The sequence below is a fragment of the Puma concolor genome, chromosome F2 (assembly GCF_028749965.1).
Source record: "Puma concolor isolate L17-30 chromosome F2, mPumCon1.1.hap2, whole genome shotgun sequence".
Taxonomy (NCBI): domain Eukaryota; kingdom Metazoa; phylum Chordata; class Mammalia; order Carnivora; family Felidae; genus Puma; species Puma concolor.
This window is the reverse complement of record NC_141684.1, coordinates 68,229,344-68,244,893: the sequence shown is the minus strand read 5'-3', so window position 1 is coordinate 68,244,893 and position 15,550 is coordinate 68,229,344. Positions and strand designations below refer to the sequence as shown.

The 15,550-nt window shown below is 37.1% G+C and overlaps 1 long non-coding RNA gene across 1 annotated transcript in view; it reads right to left on the bottom strand.

The window, feature by feature from the left end:
- Positions 1 to 2,166: 2,166 nt before the first annotated feature.
- Positions 2,167 to 15,550, bottom strand: part of LOC147572078 (uncharacterized) — a 46,933-nt gene continuing 33,549 nt past the window's right edge. Inside the window, exon 2 of the long non-coding RNA XR_015246849.1 lies at positions 2,167 to 2,359. This is a non-coding gene — a long non-coding RNA (uncharacterized LOC147572078). The remainder of the gene's footprint in view (positions 2,360 to 15,550) is intronic.

The following is a 15,550-nucleotide window of genomic DNA, read 5'->3' as shown; positions in this document are numbered from 1 at the left end:
CTATAAGACTTGCTTCTAGATAATGTTTCTTTCAAATTTCTCAACAGGAGTGACATTTTCTTCCCCAGCTTAGCTTGGGAAAATGTTTTAACGTACTTTATGATACATGAGTAGACACGTATCTCAGGAAAATGAAACTAGTTATCATCATTTATGAGTTTAAGAAAGCCATGTAAGGTAAAGAGAACCAAATTTCCCAATAAAAATTAAACCAGTGAAATTTCATAATAGTAAAAACTGAGACACTGTATGAAATGGTCATAATGTAGTCTACAAGTCTTACGAAACTCAGCATGTGAGCTGTTTTACCTGTGAAAGATTTCCAAATGAACTCTGCACACCAGGATGGAAAGTGAGCCAGGAACCATGATGCCATTTGCCTGTTGCCTCTCCACTAGTATTGCCAGCCTCAGCACAGCCAGAGACAAGAAATGGTAGGTGTCTAAGACATCCCTATTAACTGACTAATAAACTCTTTGACTAAGTTCACCAATAGTTATGTCCCCTAAAAAAAAGCAACAAAATGTGGGGCTCCTGGGTGGCTCAGTCAGTTAAATGTCCGACTCTTGATTTCAGCTCAGGTCATGATCTCATGGTTCATAGTATCGAACCCCACATCGGGCTCTGTGCTGATGGTGTGGAGCCTGCTTGGGATTCTCTCTCTCCCTGTCTCTCTGCCCCTCCCCCGCTCATGTGCACACACTTGCTCTCTCTCTCTCTCTTTCTCTCTCTCAAAAATAAATAAGTAAACTTAAAAAATAAAATAAAAATAAAACAACAAAATGAAAATACAAACTTTCCCATTAGAAATACAGAGGTACCAGGTACTTCATGAAACAAGTGATTCTACTAAACAGATTCTCCTCTTGTACTTAGATCTATTGACCCCCAAAGGCATGAAGGAAATAATTATGAGACAATAATTCTCTTAAAATTCTCAATGCTCCTTATTAGTCCTTCTGTGGTAGGAGTGAATTATCAATTTTTCTCAAAGGAGACATAGAAAAATTTCCAGTAAAAAATTTTTGAGAACTCAGAGTGGGTCAGGTAGAAGTAAAGGGCAGTATTGGCTGGTTTCAGTTTCTGAGTTACTTATCTACAATTGATGGTTGTGATAAAACCTGTCCATTAGAGCAGGATGTCAACATGATCCTCTTTTCTAATATTTAGCTTTTAACAAAGATTGATCACAAATTTTTCTTTAGACAATTTTGTAAAATAATCCAGAAATTTTTAGCTAATAGACACTCACTAAGAAACTTCTCTTGCTCAGCACTGTGTGGGGTGGTGGGATATACAGCAGTGAGTGGGTTGATTGGCACTCTGCTCTCAGCAAGCATCCGATGGGACTGCTAGGCACTCATGGCCACCACTAGATCTTTACTGTATTAGTATTTAGAAAAAATATCCTTGCTTGTAAACGAAGGGTTTGACTTACCTGTCACCTCTTTCCAGCTCTAAGTTCCTTTTATTCCTTTGACACTAGGAATGTGCACAGTGCTGGAGATATAAATGATTAGCTCATCAAATGATTAGCTTGCCTTCAGGGAGTTGAAGAACCAGGAAGACCAGAAAATATGTATCAATCCAAGAAAGTATCTGTAATTTGGAAAATGAGAAATTCCCTCTCTCTTTCCAATCTGTCATTCATCTCTGCTTACCCCTTCTTTTATTCTGATTGATTACAAAACCTGCACTTTGGTTATAGGGACATAAATTAATAGAATTACTGTGCTAAAGATTACTCCCAGTAAATGATTCTTGCATCTGCAGGGTTTTTCTCCCAATCTATTCCTATGAGTTATTTCAATGATTCTCAGATTTTTCTACAATTAATTTGCTCATAAAGGGACATAATTCCAGCTAACACTTAGCACCTCCTAAAGTATATCACTACTAGAGTTCAAAACAGTGCTAGATGGCCACCTAAGTTTTAGAGATGTCTAGTTTATCAGAACTGAGCTGAAGAAATAAGTTGACCCTGCCAAATGATGCTTTCAAATGATAGAGGCATAACTTTGCAACTTTTTCCTTTGGTATTGGTTGAGTCCCCTCCTCCGTCACTTGAAAATGACAATTACTAAGAGATTATAGATCCAAATGATAAACACCCAGCACTGGGGAAGTAGCAAATCTCAAGTAGGGACCAACCCAGAAACCTTAGGACCATATATACATATATTGTATTTTTTACCTCAAAGAGAAGCACTATTTGTCCCTCAGTCTATGATTTGCAGCCTTGAAGCCTGTTTCCAAGTACTGCATCAGAATGATGTATTCAGGAAGTGATACACAACCGCCAATGGGGGTGGCATCTGTCTCATAGTAGTGTATGTCTCTTCCAGGCCATATCATTTATCTGAAACAGCAGATATGGAGATATGGATTAGAAAACATGTACTATTCTTTGAATGATTAGACTGCCACTTGGAGATTAAAACAGCTATCTAAAGTATGGATCAACCAATAATCTGGGAAGTTTTGCAAACGGAACTCTCTAGTGATCCTCAAAAATATCTTTGCTGTAAAGCAAGATTCTTTTCTACAAATTCAATGAGTAACTTTTCCAACAATGATCTTCTGGAAAATACAAGGGGATTTGAATGTTCTAAAGAAATGTTATTGATCAAAAGGATAAAACTTCTCTGTTTTATAGAGTAAGAAGTATTTTATGCCTTCTGAGCTTATAAAGACCACAAATTTATGCGTCCACATGGATAGTTTATAAGTGTACCTGTTTTAATATCTGTGAGATCACACACCAACATTAAAGGATAGCAATATAAGAATATGCCAGCTCTGTGTCTGGCCTCGTTCCTTGTAATAACTCATGACTTTCATGTGCCATTACCCATTAGCAATTCCTTCTTCAGTTCATCCTACATATCTCATCTATATTGGAAACACAGTGATAATTTCATGTTCAAAAGAGGTAGGAGGCCTAACCATCATGCAAGGTTTCAAAACCATTTTTCAAAAAACAGGGATATGACACATATGAGGCACCCCAAAGAACAGTTTCTTTTGGTGAACACAATGTGTTCAAGATTTTTATAGCCCAAGTAACCAGAAAACAAAAAAATAAATAATTCCAAAGAAAAGACAGATTAAAAAAGTAAACTTACCATCCCTCACCATATTTATTCTAGTAGGGAACCAAAGCTCGACATAAGTTGTCATCTTCCTCCATAAAACCCTGCCTTAGGAAAGTTAATTACAAGATCCCACTGAGTCTGACATGTAGTGGGATAATGAAAACACTTTGGTTCTGGAGAATAACAGTACAGTACACAGTGTTCACAAACAGAATGAATAATTGAAATCCAGAGCTTTTATGCTTCAATGAAAAAAAAACAATATTTCATGGCACATAAATTTATTCAGCTTATTTGCATTAAGGTTGAATGATCAAAGCACTGTCCACAGGAAAATAGTGATGGTACCTTGATTTAAGTGTGATAAGCATTCATAAATATTCTTAGGAAGCAAGATGTACCTACATTTAATCAGCACTTATTAAAATTTTATTCCCTATAGTTATTCAACAGGATCTGTGGTATAAAAACATAATTACAAAAATCAGATTTGAGCTCATTTGACAACAGAAGGGTTTTATGGTGACCTATCTCCAAATGTTCCTATTTGTAATTAAATGCAGCGATCAGCAGTAAGGATTTTGAAGCTGTTTTAGTAGTTCCGCTATTCTGCTTAACATGTGGCACCCGTAATAATTAAAATGATACTAACACATGCACAATTTTATGGCCCTTATGGTGCAACCCATTATGCCAAATAAGGGCCTCTGTTTTCACAGCATACTGCACATGGTCTCATTACACCCACTTTTCTTTTCCTGTCTTCACACTAACAACTGTTAAAGTGAATCAACACACGAAACGTACTATAACAGCTTAGTGTTTATGATATGTGTGCTGTTAGTCAGTGAACAGGAAAATCTAAACATTTACTGTTTATGTAAAGAATAGCGTTAGTGTTAGCGAATTGCTCGGGTCTGCTTACTTTATTATCTAGATCACAAACGTAATGATGGGTTTCAATGGCATCTATATTTTTGCTTTGTTTTGTTTTTCAATGCAGATGTCTATAAAAACCAGAACAATTTAGCATTTACATATCTTAGAATATTTCTTCTCAACCATAAGATAATTTAGGGATCACTTAAAAAAAGATAAATAAGTCAGTATGTCATTCCCTTAAAAAAAAAAAAAAGGAAAAAGAAGAAGAAGAAGAAGAGTGAAATATTCAAAGGTATTTGGAGATGATTTTCCCGACAACATTCTGAGGCTGGATCTGGTTTACCTAAGGTGTTAAAAAGCTATAAACCATTTTTATGTGGTTCCACACTAAAATTTACAAGAAACTGGGAATTTGAGATCAGTGCCATTTTATCATGAATAATTTTGTAATTAAGAAGCTCCTCAAAGACCTCCTACACTCATTTTACAGTCATCAGTTCCGAATGGCGTTCAGTCTTTTTGTTCTGGGACACAGTCCAAAGTAGGTCCCATCGGCAGAACACCAACGGATTGGGCAAAATCTCATGTCTGCATTTTACACTGCCATTTTTCTGAACATTAGTCGAAACTTCAGATAAAGAATAACAACCTTTCTCCATTTTTTTCTTTTTAAGTCAAACTCAATTCTGTCCATTTAGGAATTTTGCCGTATTGGCGATAAACGCACGTAAGCTGAGCTGAGTAGGCCTTGAATGCTTACGGCTTAATAGCTCAATTGATTGCAAAGATACAAAAGAAAAATGCTCACAGATTGCAGCCTTCACATGGTTTGGCTGCGAGATCTCATCAACAGTGTGACGTCGACCAGTAGAGAACCATGTGGATGCTGTATGAGGACCATGCGCTCGTTACAGAACTGTGAAAATTTGTGGGACCGCAAAATGAAAATTATCAGCCAGGAAAAAAAAAAAACAGCAAGATGAGAAGTGGTGGGGGAAAGCAGCTTGAGAAAGACCTAACACATTCTTCTATACAAGCTCCTTAGTAGAAAGACTAAGAACATTTAATGTTATGTAAATATCACTGTAGGTCCAACAAATCTGTCAGAGCCCTAGCAACCCCAAGCTCGGAGTGTGCCACTCAGACACCACATGGGGAAGATTTCATCCCTGTCAGGGTGCATTCTCCAACCCTACTACTTGCAAAAACAGAAACACACCCTGTTTCAACAATTAAAGAAGGCATAAAGCTTTCTATCTGAACTTGAAGGAAGTTGCATTTCACAAGCCCTATTCTTTGATTAAAATAAGCATTTGTGATCAGCATTAGTGTTTACTACCCTATGATCAAAAACAAATAACCCACTTTGTTTGTTTCTTACTGCAAATGAATTAAATTAGAAGCCATTAGGAGGACTTGCTGTTTATATCCTTGTTTCGGCAGTGGTAGTATTTGAAGTTTCCTGCGGTAAGTTCATTACTCGTATTTTGTCCAGAATTAGTGAAGCGTGCTGAAAATTGCTAATGACAGATGTTTCTCCACTCTGTCACACTTCTTGTATCATTTGATTTGGAAAGCAACATACGGTGTTCTGCTCTATCAGTATGTCACAGACTGTCTGTAAACAGCTGGTCATAACTCAGTTCAGTGAAAACCATTACTTTCCAATGAAGGGCTGGACACCCTCCAAATTGCATTTTGGCATGGCCTCGGCTGCATAATGCACAAAGTTCCTCTGTTCAGAGGTTACCTAAGGAAGAGTTCTTACTTTCCCCGTTTGTTTTTATGTTTCAGAAAATCAAAGTGTTTTCTCAGCAATAGACAGAAATCAAGAGAATATGAAAAACTATATAATGATTATATGAAGCACTCAAAAAAATCTGTGAATGGTACATTGCAAAAGACAACAAAAGTGTATCTTATCAGTTCTAGGTATGTCTCCAATTAAAGGGAGCACGAATGATCAGGGTCAAGGTCCACAAGATGACATATTTAAAAGTCCTCTATAGAATAGTCGGTGGTATTTGAACACAACCATGTGGCTCTTTCATGATATCTAGTCACAATGAGAAGTACTAAAATCATCCCTCTGTCATTTATACAGTGGTGAAATTCAGAGAAATTGTTCCTGCTTTTTTTTTCCTGAAACTCATCAAGACGAAACCAAATATAAAAATCATGTAAGTACAGGGCCACACATCCTACTTTTTAACATGATATTCTAAAACATCTAATGCCAACTTATCTGAATAGTCAGAATATATTGAACACCAAGATCATTAGCAACACCTTTCAGAAAGTATGGAATTTTGTCTCCCCATGGAAATAAAATCTCTCATTGAAAGCCTCTGGATAGAGCAGAAAGATAAATAGAGATATTGAATACCTTTAAAGCCACTTGGCACTTCCAGATTCATGGAGGCTTCCTGATATACATGAAGGATCTAAACAAAATGAATTGAGTCCATTTGAGGGACTGAATGATAAAGGAACATGCGCATCTCAGTTCAGCACTCATTCAATCATATATCCATCAACAAAAATCAAGTACTTACACATGCCAGATAATTGCTGGAGATACTCTTAGGGGACTCTTCTCTATGCATGAGGGCAAAGGCTAATCCACACTGAACTCTAAAAGTATGCTTTTTCCACCTGGGATACCACACTTCCTTGTAGATCAGGCTTCCATATCACCTCTCTGAAGCCTTCTCTGACTCCCCCAGGCAAAAGGGGCCACATGTGGATCTTCTCCACACATTTCTGGTAACTCTACTATAGTTTTACACATAAGGTAAAACTGGAGCCCATGAGAGAAAGCAATTCATCCTGTGAGAGAGTCAGGGGACACCTCAGATTAGGTGACATTTTGTCTGGGTCTTGCAGAATGACTCACATGTGCAAAATAAACATTTTAGAACATCCCTATTAAGAGATACACACACACACACACACACACACACACACACACACACACACACACACGAGAGAGTTGTCCTTAACTAGTAAAAAACAAAAAGCAACACTTTTTGAAGATCAATTGCCACGAGGGTAGAAGACAAATTCATGAGAAAATTCCAAGAAATAAAAAGTATATGCACCGTGATGAATCTCTTTAAAACAAGATATTTTACCTGGATTTATTTTTCTCTCTTCTAGGCCAGAGGTTTATTAGGTATCCTTTTCTCTCATGGATAAAATCAATATATCCTGTCCATGAAAGGATGAAGGATTCAACAATTGGCCAATCTTAAGTGAAAACACATGTACTTGAAGAGTCATATCACTTAAAAAATAAAAATGTAAAAAAAAAAGTCATATCACTAATTAGACCACTGAATACAATTGGTTTCCCAAAGCATTAGTATTGCAAAGTAATAAGTAAAGGGTATTTCCATATGGTTCTTAACATGAAACCATTCCTGAAAAGTACTTTACATTAGTCTTGCTTATATTAAAAAAAGAAAAAAGGGGGGGGGGAAGCTGCCTTACTGTGGGATGTGGCATTCCTTTTGAATAACAGGCTCTTCACAGTTGTTATATTGTAAGTTTCCTGGCTTAGCTTTACCTGCCCAAGTGAACTAGGCTGCACCATTAAAAAGTTTTATCATCTGTAAACACAGTAGCAGGAGTTAAAAATGGCATTTCCCCCTGCCAGTAGCAAAGGGCTTATTACCTTATTAAGGAATGTAACCAGCTAAGAAAACCTGATTGATTCCTTTAGCTTCTCAAAGCTGATGAAAGAAAATAAAAGGGAGAAATGTTTTCATTGTTATCCTTTTTCCTAACCCTCTCTGCTCTCTTTTTTTCTTCGAATATTTCCCTCTATTTATGGTGAATCCCCCCACCCCCACCCTATAGAGCAACTCACTCCTTTGCCTCTGCTAACGTACTTAGTGAAGGGCTATTGCTTTCTTATCACAGAGAAATACTCTCACATACCATTAAAAGTAAGTGCCTGGTCGTTTTTTCAAAAGATGGCACAGGAAGGAATCTCTGTAGACTGATTATGCCAGGTGGCAATAACACAAAAATTAGGACTTTTGCATGAATATTACAAAGTGATTTGTCTTCTTTTTTATCATTGGATTTGTTTTGTTATTTCAATGATGGCCTTTTATTCTTCTTTTTTAACTTCCATTGATGGTCTTTTTTTTCTTCACTGTAAGTAGTGCTACTTCTAAATATGAGCTATGGCTCCTAGAGCAGATGGGTGAGAAGAGAAATAATTTCCACCCTATAACTTGTTAGAAGAGCTCAGTGCCTTGCCAGTTGGCCAGGAGTTTCAGTACTCAAATACAAAATACACAGATTCTCAAAGGTTGGTCCTCTATGTGGTTCTTATTTGAGTCTCTTGAAATCTGTATAGGGCCAAAAAATTATTCATTGAATTTTTGACTAATGAAAGTTGCAAGTTATGGCCAACATCCTATTGGTGGTCCCCTGTTGTCCTTCTGATCAAAACCTTGGCCAGAAAAAAAAATGCTAACATTTCTGTCCAATATATCTGAAGAAATCAAGGCCACCAGTGGACATTTTGCCTTAATGAACATATTTTTTTTAACCATTTCAGAAAAGAAATGCTTTGTAACAATACACAACTAGAGCTTTACAAGATATAGTAGTAGCAAGGATGAGGAGGCATAAAAAATTATTTAGTGTGAAATATGTAAAATTTGTAGTGGCATACTGGCACCTCCCAGTTTGTAGATCAGAAGATAAACCAACACAGATTATCCCTGATGGGACAACTTAATTTGATTGCATTTTATCCAATTCCATTGAACCAATATTTATTGAGTGTCTACTAAGTGCAAAACTGTTTGCAAGGCATTAAAAGAAATTAAAGATTAGTATATTCTCATGTGTGGAAGAGTATTCCTAAGGAGGCTAATGGAAATACTTGAATAAATTATTTAAATTGTTACTCAAATTATTCAAATAAATAATTAGAATACAAGGCAGTACTATAGAAGTGCTGTGTGTGTGTGTGTGTGTGTGTGTGTGTGTGTGTGTGTGTGTATGTGTGTGCATGTATATAAAATCTTTAAAAAAGTGTTAGTATATTTTATAAGTTCCAATTTAGGTAGCTATATCCCCATTTTCCACCAAAACAATACAAATACCCTAAGTCCCTGCAATTAAATTGCAAATAGCTTTTGATTATTTAGGGCCTGATTAATAGAGTGCCTATATAATTTATCATCCAAACAAGGACACTTTGAGAGTGAAAAGTGATGCTATTAATAATTATGCCAAGTCAGTAGGAATAAACTAGGATTATCCCAGACAAATAGAGACATATCACCCTATTGATTACCTAATTTTAGTGTGACCAAGACTATACTGTTCTACTTTTTCTGCTTCTTCCTGCTACCTGCCTTTAGTATTCCACAAAAGTTTAGTCAGGAGTAAATTACAATATTGGAAAATCTTATATATTCATAAAATTTTTAAATATTTAAAAATAATTTTTAAATATTTTATATTATTTTGAAGTATTTAAAAATTGTTATATTTCTACAAATAAATGTTTTTAAAACATTGAAGTATATATGGTAAGATAAGGAGAAAAAGTAGTAGTGAAATAATTCTTTTGTAAATGCCTTTAATTCAATTTCCCCCACTTAGGAGTTATGATAAATTCATCCAAAATGTCCCTTCCTACTTCTCCTTTTCTCATTCCCACTTCTCCTTTTAGTTTTTTCCTCCAATTCTAACATAAAAGATTATTGGCTGAGATAGGGCATAAGCCATGCATGCAAGATTACAAGGGCATGGCAAAGGTTTGTGGCAGAGAGGTGTCTGGGTGGCTCAGTTAAGCATCCAACTCTTAATCTTGGCTCAGGTCTTGATCTCAGGTTCTTGAGTTCAAGGCCCGCATTGGGCCTTCACTGGGCATGAAGCCTACTAAAAAAAAGGGGGGGGGGGAGAAAGAAAGACAAATGGTGTGTGGCAGAGGGAGCTGTCCAGTGTTTTTGTGTCCAATCTGAAATCCAGGTTTAAATGGCAAAAATATACGCAACAAGGTAAGTCAAACTGAAAAAAGACACAAGATCAGTTCCTTAGGAAACACTTAAGGAGAGCTTTTAAACTGTACCTATAATGAGAAGGAACTATTCTGTCAAAAACAGAAAAAGCAGAAGGGCAGGGCTCTAGGGAGGCAACAAGTCATGGGGGATGTGGGGAGCATATATGGAACATGGATGGCAAACTCAAGTGCCTACAGAAATGGGCAAGTGATCCAGGCACAAGATGGTCAGGAACACATTATGGAATGGTATGGACTGTGGCAAATTGTGGAGTTATGGTCTAACAGTGGCAATAGCTACTCAGCAACAGCCAATTATTATGTGAAACTGTGGATCCAGTGTAGCCAATTCTGCCAACTTTGAAGAAAAACTAGAAAACCAAAATTAAAAAAAAAAACTTTTTATTTAATGTGGCAATGAAATCAAATGGAAGCTCTGTGAAGCACACCTGGTCCTCAAGCCTGCCACTCTGGGACTTCTGCAAGAACATCTTTTACTGGCACATGGCTGCAGAAAAACAGGACTTTCCCTCCCATATACAGGCATATTTGCTTTTGTCCTTTCACAAAGGAAATCTTTTAAGAAGAATGTTTGTGTGGATGTGATATACAGGCTTTGGAATATTGTAAGTATTTGAAATGCATGTTCACTATGTATTTTTTTAAATGTATTCTATCATTTAAATGTGAAAAACTGTCATATGGACAATTAAAATCAAGTTGAATAGTACTTAAATGTGAAGTTCCCTTCAAGGAGTCAACAGTTCTATGAATCTTAGTCCACTTTACTTTCTGTTAACAAAGTCCATTTCTATTCGTTCGTTCATTCATTCATTCAACAAACATTTATGGCACATACATCCTAGATACTTGGCTCTATTTGAGGTGTTATGCATACAACAAAGCACACAAAATTCCCTGCCTTCATAAAACTTACATTCTAGTGGGGAAGAGAAACAATAATTAGGCTTAAAAAGCAATTTATACCACATATATAGGGAAGGAATATAGTTTTCACTGGACTGTAGGTGGGATTCAGGTTCAGAAGTTTCTGTTCAAGTGTCTAAAACTAAAATATGATCTGGCTGGTGTTTTGACACATTTTTAAATGTTAAAACATTAAAATAATATTGTATCACAATCTCCAATATTCTTTAGGAAGTGACATAAAATGTTTAGAGCACTGGAAGATAAATAAGGAAGTGAATTATTAAATAAATGATTTAGGAATAAGAGTAGAAAGACTACAATCATGATATTACTATCGTTGTTATATTACAATACATCATTCAATCATTTTCTAAAGTTGATAAAAATATTGCTTAAGTTCAATCAGTACAGAAAAGTATCAAGAAAAAAAAATCATCCAGAAATAGGTATCGTTAGTATTCTACGAATTTCATCTCTGTTTATATAGAAGGATGGATGGATAGATGGATGCTTGGATGGATGGATGGATGGATGGATGGATGGATGGATGGAAGGAAATACTGGATTTTAATAACTCTGATCCAACTACACATACATAGTGATATAGATATGTCTGGGGTTAAAATCTTGCCTCTGCCACTTTCTAGTGAGTTTATGTGACTTAACCACACTGAGTCTCAGTTTCCTCAACTGATAATGAAGAAACTACTTACTCATAGTATTTTTATGGGTATTAAAGAAAGTAATCAATACATAACACTTAGGACAGTGTCGAACTTACTAAATGCTCAATAAATGGTAGCTGCTTTTATTATCTGCTTCGTTAGCTCGTTAATGATACTGGGTTGATCCTAAAACTATTAAGTCTGTTATTTCCCTTTCCTTCTCATTCTGTGTTTCATCATCATCTTTGAGCTATTTATTTTCTAATTAGGTTGTTTTAAAGTAGGAAATGCTCATGAAGAATTATTTTTAGTTCCTTGCCAGATCGCATTCAGTGATCATTTCTTCCCTCCTCTCCCTCCTCCTCTTTGGAGCACTCTTGCCCTAGCTGCCTTGCTATCCCTTTTCATGTGGCCCATGCTTAGGTCCTCATTTCTGTTTTCTATTTTCTCTGCTCTGGCATGAATGATTTCCCTTTGATGTGTCTTCTGTATCATCCGTGTTCTGTTCTTTTTCCTCACACTAGGATTGGAATGCTGAGTGTTCAGTGTTCTGTGCATCCTTTCATAGCCCAAGCAGGGTATGGAGGGAAGAGGAGGGAGGAACAGAGGCTCTGTGCAGACCTGGCTGGGGCACTTGCTCTCTGCTCTTCCTTCTTAGATTTCAGGAAATGATCTGCTGTACTTTGGCACACTCTACCTATACGGACTGGAGAGAAGGAAGAATCTCATTCCTGCAGGGGTGCTCTCTTACTTCAGATTATCTCCCCATTCAGTATGGAGTCTGGGGGTTTTCACCACCATCTGATTCTGGCCCCATTTTTCATCCCTCATTTTTCCAGGCTTTACCCACAGCCATTTCTCTTAATGCTTCTTCCTCCCCAGAGAATGTCAGCTCAGTTAGCACTATTGCTGTAAAATTCTAAATTATGCCTTAACTGATCAAGGGTACCCTTGTTTGCTTTTCTAACAAACAGTGCCATCTTCTGCAAAGAACATTCATGCAAGAAAAAGGATTATTTGTCTTACTTGTCAGTGACAGAAAAACAAACTTAGAAACCAAATGCCCAATAATAGGGAATAGTTAACAATGAAAGGAACATCCTCTCAATAGAATATAAGGAACTATTAAGAATTATATTGACAACAAAACCTTTAACAATGTGATGTCAATTTTGTAAAATTTATTTATACATTTACTTATTTATTGACAGTGTGGAAAAATATATTAAAATATTTAGATTGTGGAATGATGGGACATTTTTGTCTCTTCCATGTTTTATATAATTTTCAAAATTCCTAGATCATATGACTTAGAAAATCAGTAAGAAGGATCCATAAAACATTATTTAAAGAAAAAAAGTAATTCTGTCCAGTGTGGCATTTTCAAACACAAATTAAGACAGAAATATATAACTAGAAAAGAAGCACCCTCTCACACCAAGCCTGAATCTCATTTATTTTTCTTACAACACATACACTTAAACATTTACTTGTTACTAACCTAGGCATCGTAACCCACCGAATATGAATAAGAAAAGCCCTTTGTATGACAAAAGTTTCAACTCTGTGAAACCGATGATGACTTTTAGTAAGAACTAACAGATCTCTGCCAATATAACCTCCTCTCCATTTGTCATGCAGCTAGCTATTTGTGCTTTCAGAGGACTGTTTTTACCCTGAGGGCCAATTCCATTTAAAAAAAGAAGGAGAAGAAAATATGCAGATGAATTTTATGATTTTCCTGCCTTTTTCTACCTCCTGAAAATCAAGTCATGCAATGCCAAGGCTCTACCTTTTAGGGGTAGACATAGATTGCCCCCACACATATGAAATATCTCAGACTCTGCCCAGTCATGAAGAAAGCTCCTGCTTGTCCAAAGAAAGGCATGAAATCAGGAGTTGACAGAGATTCTCATTCAGGAAAGAATTGTCACCATTTTTGCTGTGCTCCGGCCAGAACAACATATGGCAGCCCAGCTGACAAATATAATCTTTTCCTCTTTTTTTCCCATTCCACATGCACATTTCATTTGTGGAATATTAAAACTTCACACAAAGTGCCTGTTAACCCCTTGGCACCACAGCATCCCTCGTCTGGGATGTGCTATTTCCCAGAATCCTCCCATCCAGCTGTGAGAGGGTTAAGGCCAATAGAAAGAGAACGTGTGGTCAGAGGCCTTCTGACTTCCCTGCTTAAAACATGAAGGGATGGCTCTCAGCATTTGCAGGCGGGGTTGTCTTTATGTTAGGAAATTTAGAGCTTCCTGGCTTCAATATAAACTGCCTCATTGCCCTGCATCCCAGATTTCCATTTCCCAAACCAAGGTATTTTCAGACACAGCTGTGCTTGCATCTTGCTGTCCATGGGGGGCCCCAGGCAGGCCCACTGTCCATTCCATGAGCACACTGCTGGCCAAGGTCCTAAAGGAAGAAAGCCTGCACATGGGATTTAAATAGAAAAAGTGACTTTGTTCACTTCACTGCCTCCCCAGATACAAGCACTGGGTTCAGGTTTAGATATCTTTGTTGACAGAGGCAGGGTAAGAGGGCTGTTCACACTCACTCTTTACACTGCAGAACTCCCCAGGCAGCATAAACACACTTCCAACAAAACGTTTCTACGTATGTGTCAATGTATGATTTCTCTTTCCACTCACATCTTTATATTTTGTTTTCCTTCTTTTTATTATTTTATTTCATTATTTTTTAAATTTACATCCAAATTAGTTAGCATATAGTGCAACAATGATTTACTCACTTAGCCCATTCCTCCTCCCACAATCCCTCCAGTAACCCTCTGTTTGTTCTCCATATTTAAGAGTCTCTTCTGTTTTGTCTCCCTCCCTGTGTTTATATTATTTTTGTTTCCCTTCCCTTGTGTTCGTCTGTTCTGTGTCTTAAAGTCCTCATATGAGTGAAGTCATATGACATTTGTCTTTCTCTGACTGACTAATTTCGCTTAGCGTAATATCCTCGAGTTCCATCCACGTAGCTGCAAATGGCAAGATCTCATTCTTTTTGATTGCCGAGTAAGACTCCATTGTGTAGATATACCACATCTTCTTTATCCATTCATCCATCCATGGACATTTGGGCTCTTTCCATACTTTGGCTATTGTTGATAGTGCTGTTATAAACATGGGGGTGCATGTGTCCCTTCGAAACGGCACACCTGTATCCCTTGGATGAACACCTAATAGTGCAATTGCTGGGTCCTGGGTAGTTCTAGTTTTAATTTTTTGACGAACCTCCATACTGTTTTCCAGACTGGCTGCACCAGCTTGCATTCCCACCAACAGTGCAAAAGAGATCCTCTTCGCATCCTCCCCAATATCTGTTGTTGCCTGAGTTGTTAATGCTAGCCATTCTGGCAGGTGTCAGGTGGTATCTCATTGTGGTTTTGATTTGTATTTCCCTGATGATGAGTGATGTTGAGCATTTTTTTCATGTGTCGGTTGGCCATCTGGATGTCTTCTTTGGAGAAGTGTCTATTCATGTCTTTTGCCCATTTCTTCACTGGATTATTTGTTTTTGGGGTGTTGAACTTGATATGTTCTTTATAGATTTTGGATACTAACCCTTTATCTGATATGTCATTTGCAAATACCTTCTCCCATTCTGTTGGTTGCCTTTTAGTTTTGCTGATGGTTTCCTTCGCTGTGCAGAAGCTTTTATTTTGATGAGGTCTCAATAGTTCACTTTTGTTTTTGTTTGCCTTGCCTCCAGAGACGTGTTGAGTAAGAAGTTGCTGCGGCCAAGATCAAAGAGGTTTTTGCCTGCTTTCTCCTTGAGGATTTTGATGGCTTCCTGTCCTACATTGAGGTCTTTCATCCATTTTGAGTTTATTTTTGTGTATGGTGTAAGAAAGTGGTCCAGGTTCATTCTTCTGCATGTCTCTGTCCAGTTTTCCCAGCACCACTTGCTGAAGAGACTGTCTTTATTCCATT